Genomic DNA, 7,055 nt, shown 5'->3' with positions numbered 1-7,055 from the left:
GCTTGATCCCGACATGCAAAGTATGATGTGAGAGATTATTTTTTCAACGGAGTATACTTTGAACCGTTTATCTGGTAATAAAGAGGAGCTATCCTTATACAAGGATCATGTTCAATCTTATATGAAGAAGGTTCAAGATATGCAGATTGTTGCTCCTCCTGCTAGTACTAGGGATAGATCTGCATAATTAACCGGTCAATATAAAAACGACAAGAATCCGATAAGAGTTCCTGTTGGGTATAAATCCAAAGGTTCTGGATCTCGGAGGCGCCTGAAATCTAAACAGGAGATAGCAATCGAGAAAAAGAAATCAAAGTCGAAACCCGGGGCCAAAGAAAGACAGTGTAAGAATTTCAAAGGCTATGGACACCACACATCGGCATGCAAATAGACCGTAATTAAAAGAAGATCGACAAGGTCTTCGAGAGCAAGTGAAGAGTAGGTTGGTGTTTTGTATTTTTCATTCTTACAGAACACACATAGATTTGAGTTTGGCGTTTTACATCTCTTATACATCATTTTTTTCCATCTTTTTTTTCTACTTATTTGTTCATAACATGTTACTTTGAAGTTACATAACAAACAATATAAGATCAGACAAGCAACCCAAACGCCAAAAAAAAAAAAAAAATACAACTCCACTAAATAAAAGTACCTTAAACCTCTAATTTTGGTCATGCTAAACTCAATAATGTTTTGCTGAACGAGATGGATAACATTGTTAATCCTCAGTTAAGAAAGATGTCTAACAATGTTGTCCACCCCATTCAGCTAAACTTTATTGAGAACAAAACTGAATCTCCAAGAAATGACGTTTTGCAATTTTGTGGTTTTTGTATGTTTTGGCGTTTATATTGACGATAGACTCAATAAGATTTTGCTCAATGAGATGGACAATATCCCCAAATAAGGATTTTGCCCATCACATTGAGTGAAAGTTTACTGAGAAAATAGTGTATCTCAAAGAAACGTCGATTGGAATCTTTGATGTTTGGCTTTTTTGGCGTTTCTAAGATGAATGATATATAGTAAAATATGGCGTTTTGGGTTTGGTGTGGTTATTGGAAGGTCTGAGATGTTGTTTATATAGGACGTTTTTTGCGCGTATTTTAGGCGGGATTTTATTATAATAAACGCTAGTAACTAAGTTCCGTCGTTTTAGTTACTGTTTGTTCATTTTTATTGTTTAAAAACAAAGTTTGGCGTTTTATATATAATGACGTTTAGATAAGGATGATGGTGTGCTTTGTATTTTAAGGCGAGAATTTAATGGTGTTTTATTCATGAGTTTGGCGTTTTGTGTAAAGAAGTCAAAAGACTTTTTTTTACCCTTAATGAAGCACGTCCACGTAATAAAATTGATCTTATTTACGAAAACGCCACCGCGCTATCTAGTCCACAGATTGTTTTGATCTGACGATCCATAACCATTCTCATTGTTCTCACACTTTTCACCGTTTTCCCAAAATCCTGACCCAATATACGTATACAAGAACAAGTTAAAAATATATAGTTTTTAACACCCATCGAACTTGGATTATATATATTTACTAGGTTACAACCCCGTGTATTACACGAGTTTAATAAATGTAATTTTATATACTAAATAAAAAACAATATATTTTTAAAAACCTCATTTATTACACGTGTTGGGTAAATATAATTTTATATATTAAATAATAAAAAATTATATCTTTAATATCTTTAAAAACCCTGTGTATTACACGGGTTTATCTATTGTTAAAAAAAATCTTTCTAAATCAAAATGGATTTTTTAAGTATTTTTTAAATTAGGTTAATACTATTTTAAGTTTTTGGTTTGATTAATAAATTGTTTAATATAATTTCTCATAGTTAACGATAATAACATTAACAATAAATAATATGCATGTTTATCTACTGTTAAGTGATTTAGAGTTGATAAGATTTATATTAATTTAATTAATATTTAATAATTTAAATTAAATAATAATTATCTACAATTAAGAATGGTCTAAAACAATGACAAGTGTCCCTCCATTGCTTTCTTTTATTATATAGGACAGATTTGAAAAGATATATACACATACACTTAGAAGGTGATCCAAGATCTTATTAAACAAGAAAATATATTTTAAGAATATATAATATATCCTCTAACGTCGTCAATGAGACAAATGTGTGAGACCCGACTACAAGGGGCTCGGACCTACACATGTCCTGGACACGTATATAACACGTGTGCGAGGCACGAAGTCACAAGAGGGCTAGGCCCATTCATACAACTCACGAATATACAAAAATATATATTTTGTGAAATATATATATTAACAACTTAGAAATTTATCCATCTAAAACATAGTTTAATAAACAATAATTCCATACAACTTAATACAAGTCCTAGTACACATTCAAGATGGACGACTTGTACATAGATTATACATAGACCTAAGTGTCTAACGGAAATTAGGACAATTGTAGGTTACTTTGCGAGACAAGAAGACTACCCGTGATTCTAGTACGCTTACGAAATGCATTCAGTGAGTTCATGTCCCACCTTTTAAACGCTTTCTAGTTTTTAAACTTTCGGGAGAGATACATGTACAAGTGGTATGATAAGTTCGGAAATGAAACAACTCAGATCATGTGCGAAGAGGGTTGTACTTAAGCACCATTAATCACATTCGACCGAGGAACGGAAGGGGTAGATCTACTGGGTTTTGCGAGCCCCACTCTTGGTCCATGAGACCCACACGAAAGAGTGCTTTTGTGTCCCAGTCGGGGGTAATCAACACAAAATTCGTCAAGGGTTGGATCGCTTTTGATGTCGACACACATATTAATGTCCTAGCTATACATTAATGATCAACAATTTCATTGACACTTTAACATACCGGATTTCATACAAATACATCTAACATTTTAAAGATTCAATTGATACAAAAACAACTACATGAATTCACCAACTTTGTTGACGTTTTTAAACTTAGATGTATTTCAGGCAATTAGTGGACTATGCGGGGATTTCATGTCAAGAAAGCAAGAGTCGGAACTCCATGCCAACTTTTGGAGGATTTGCTTATTATATACCGCCTCCTTGCACTGATATAGTGATCAAAACCTTAAACTTTAAAAACTGGCATTTTGATGTATAACATTTTGGAAATTTATTTTCATTTGAAGGGTTGTAAACAATATACTTAACCTTGTGTTGCGATTTCAAACTATTATAACAATGGCATTTGGAGCTTATTTTATTTATTTAGTATGTTTACTTTATCGCATGCAATGAGAATCAATCACGATCACACCTTGTGCTTCCGCCTACGAGCGGGTGTGACAATGGACCCCTTGTCAAGGTTTTCAGTAGCAGACACCATCTCTTTCTTAGGTTTAATAAACCCAAACTCGTTAGGATGTTCAAGGCCATAACCACTGATGGGTGTTAGACGGCCCCTCCCATGATGCTTATTTAAATCAAACGTTTCAATACCTTGATTGGTATCATACGACCCCTAATTTAAATTAAAGATCCTGAACCACGGATTGGTATCTTGATGTAAATCATACGTCCTCTTAGATGACTCGTTAGTAGACTTACCACCAAACAAAAAGTTGTTGTCCCAAAAATATATTGCTAGCTAAGATAACTTGAATATAGAGAGAACTGAATAGATGTGAAAAGAAATTGAATGAAAAATAAAGAAGTTTATAGTCATTTATATTGTAAGTTTTGACGGAATATTATGTCTTATAAAATAATTGGCACACATAACGAAGAATGTTATGTCTAGTCAAATAATTAACGCACATAATAAGGAATAATACACCTAGTCAAATAATTAAGGCACATAACGAGGAATATTATGTTGAATCAAATAACTCTGAGTGAACCGAGGAATCTTATGTCGAATCTAATTATTAAAAAATTACAAATATACGACTCATATAAGAATATACGGGCGATATAACCCATGGTCAACATCTATACGATGCACTCAAATCATATTTTGTCACATTATATATGAGTCGTATACTGTTATACGAACCATAGAACAATCAAATCACATGAGAAATAAAATTTTGGATGTACCTTTTATTATCCCCTTATATATATATATAGGATAATGCTCTAGAGAAAACCCCTTATTTTGAGAAAACTTTGAAAACTCATTACAAGGCCTACAATTGGCCACGTGTCCCAGCCATCTCCATCTTTCTTTTTGCTTTTGAGGGCACTTTGGTAAATTCAACATTATACTACCTAACTCTAAAAGATAACTTGACTTTTGTCTACTATGATTTGACAACATTTATTACCCATTTATCTTCCCAATGTATCTTTCTAACTCCATATCTATCATTTTCATTTCTAAGAAAGACCTTCATTAATGTCCTGCACATCTTCATTTACAATTTACTTCTTCATTTATTCCTTTCTCCATTAATGTCCATTGAGACAAATCCATCATATAACCCGTTAATGTCGCCGGGTAGATCTTATACTCATTACTTTCTATTGAAGCCACCAAATCTGAGGATCGAAGCAATTATCGAAGCTCTTCAAGAAAAGAAAGTAAGGTGTTGCTCTCATCACATCTTTAATTCTGTTTTTAGCGAGAGAAAACTGATGTTTTGGAGAGAGAAACAACAATATTCATCTTGTTCATCTGGACACCAAGAACATACGCACAAATGTGTGTGAGAGAAACACGTTTTTTTTGCTATTTATGTAATTTGTTTAAATTTATACTTTTTATGATATTTGATAGATTTAAAATCAGAGCTTCTTTTGTTTATTTAAAAATTTTAAATCAAGACCAAGAAGAAATTTTTGTGTGCCCAATTTCTTTCTTCAAAAATCAGGTCTTCTTAGTTGTTTCAGATCTATATGTGTTTCAAACATATGGGTTTGAAGCAGATTTGATGTTAGATTCATTACTTTTGAGTTTTTTTCTGAGTTCTTTGATTTTCGGTGATGTTATTTTCAATAAAATGTTTGTCTTTTTTTTTCATCCTTACCAGGTGGTGATTCTACTAGATGACATATCCTGTTACTACAACCCGTAGCTACCTTACCAGGTGGTGATTCTACTAGATTTTCTGGCTATGAATGTGTTAATAGTTATGTGTGGTTAACGACTTAACGGTTATCTTATCTTTTTGTTATTAGGATGGTGATGGATACAAGGGAAACAAGATCCAATTCTCGGGTCCGTTGGTTTCGTCAAACGTGGATCAGATGCTTAAGGATCATGACCATGTTTATGTTACAGCACAACACAATTAACACGTGTTATAGTTTGAACTTCAGGACATGCATGTGTTACATGTGACATGAAACCCATGTACAACGTAACACGTATTAGTGCTATGTATTTTTGTTTACTAGTAATATGTAATGTGAGACTCTTCTTGTTTTCTCTAGTACACGATGTTAAAACGGTCTAGACTTAACACATTTTCTGTTGGAGGCGCCCGTATTTGTACCTTTACTGTTACAGTTACTATTGAAGTTTATGCATCCATTCTAGAAGTCTTAACACATGTTATAATAGAGGCTTAACACACGTTATATCAGGTTTACTCTGTTGTTATTAAGTTACTATTGGAGTTTATTCATCCACTGTGGAAGTCTTTACACACGTTATAATAGATGCTTAACACACATTATACATTTCAGTCGCTTAACACATGTTACAGTATGTATATACACATCATGGTGTTTTGGAAACCAATAGCTTATACATGACACCATGTTAGGTTAAACCAAGATTATAACAGAGGGTTAACACATTTTATCCCAGGTATACGGTGTTACGATATTAACTTGTATGTTCCATATTAACTTGTACACGTTTTTACTATCAGTATATGCACATCATAGTGTTTTGCAAACCACTTTCATATACATGAATACAAGTCGGGTTACAACAAGATTATAATGGTGGAGGCGCCAGTATTTGTACCTCTACTGTCACAGTTACTATTGAAGTTTATGCATCCATTATGGAAGTCTTAACACATGTTATAATAGAGGCTTAACACACGTTATATCATGTTTACTCTGTTGTTGTTAAGTTACTATTGTAGTTTATTCATCCATTATGGAAGTCTTAACACATGTTATAATAGATGCTTAACACACGTTATACATTTTCAGTCACTTTAACACATGTTACAGTATGTATATACACATCATGGTGTTTTGGAAACCACTAGCTTATACTCATGTATTCAGGTATAACAGAGGCTTAACACATTTGATTCAGGTATACGGTGTTACGATATTAACTTGTATGTTCCATGTTAACTTGTTCACGTGTTACGGTCAGTATATGCACATCATGGTGTTTTGCAAACCACTTTCATATACATGAATACAAGTCGGGTTATAATGGATGCTTACATGTTATCATATGTATACAAGTGGGGTTACAACAAGATTACGATATTAACTAAGCTCCCCATTAAACTCATCGCCCCCGTCGACTGTTTTCACCCTTGTCACATGTTAAGCAATTACATGTTCCGAACAGACAAATTGTAACACATGTTAGATCAGTATATACACATCATGGTGTTTTGTAAACCACTAGCTTATACATGAATACAATATTAATATATTCCAAAATTACCGGTACATGTGTTACCATAAATGGCTCGTTTCATATTACACGTTACATCATGGTGTTCTGTTACAGCATGAACCACCAACACATGCTATAAATGAACGAAGACATCTTTCCCAAAGGATGTGACTTATTCAATGTCCCCGCATTAACGTCGCCTACATCCATCCAGCTTGTCAATTCAATATCTTTTATGGATCTGTTTCTGTAAATCAACACACATTATATATCATTCTAACAGGTGCTTAACACATGTTATGGGTCTGTCTCTGTAAATCAAGCAACCCAACCAAAAAAAAAAACAATTATTGTTAAGATCAAAAGCCCCAAACCAATAAAAAAACCCGTTCAAAATCTCATCCTAAAGTTTTGGATTTATTTAAATCCATCAAGCTTGTCAATTGAATATCTTTATGGGTTTGTTTCTATAAATTAACACACGTT

General features: G+C 33.2%; 1 long non-coding RNA gene across 1 annotated transcript; it reads left to right on the top strand.

Moving 5' to 3' along the window:
- The first annotated feature begins 4,167 nt into the window (after window positions 1–4,167).
- Window positions 4,168–5,468, top strand: LOC110881546. The gene is made up of 3 exons (XR_002559789.2): window positions 4,168–4,555; window positions 5,005–5,061; window positions 5,153–5,468. It is a non-coding gene; the product is annotated as an uncharacterized LOC110881546 (long non-coding RNA).
- The last annotated feature ends 1,587 nt before the right edge of the window (window positions 5,469–7,055 follow it).

Source organism: Helianthus annuus, chromosome 10, assembly GCF_002127325.2.
Source record: "Helianthus annuus cultivar XRQ/B chromosome 10, HanXRQr2.0-SUNRISE, whole genome shotgun sequence".
Lineage (NCBI taxonomy): Eukaryota > Viridiplantae > Streptophyta > Magnoliopsida > Asterales > Asteraceae > Helianthus > Helianthus annuus.
This window is presented reverse-complemented; position numbering and strand designations above follow the sequence as displayed.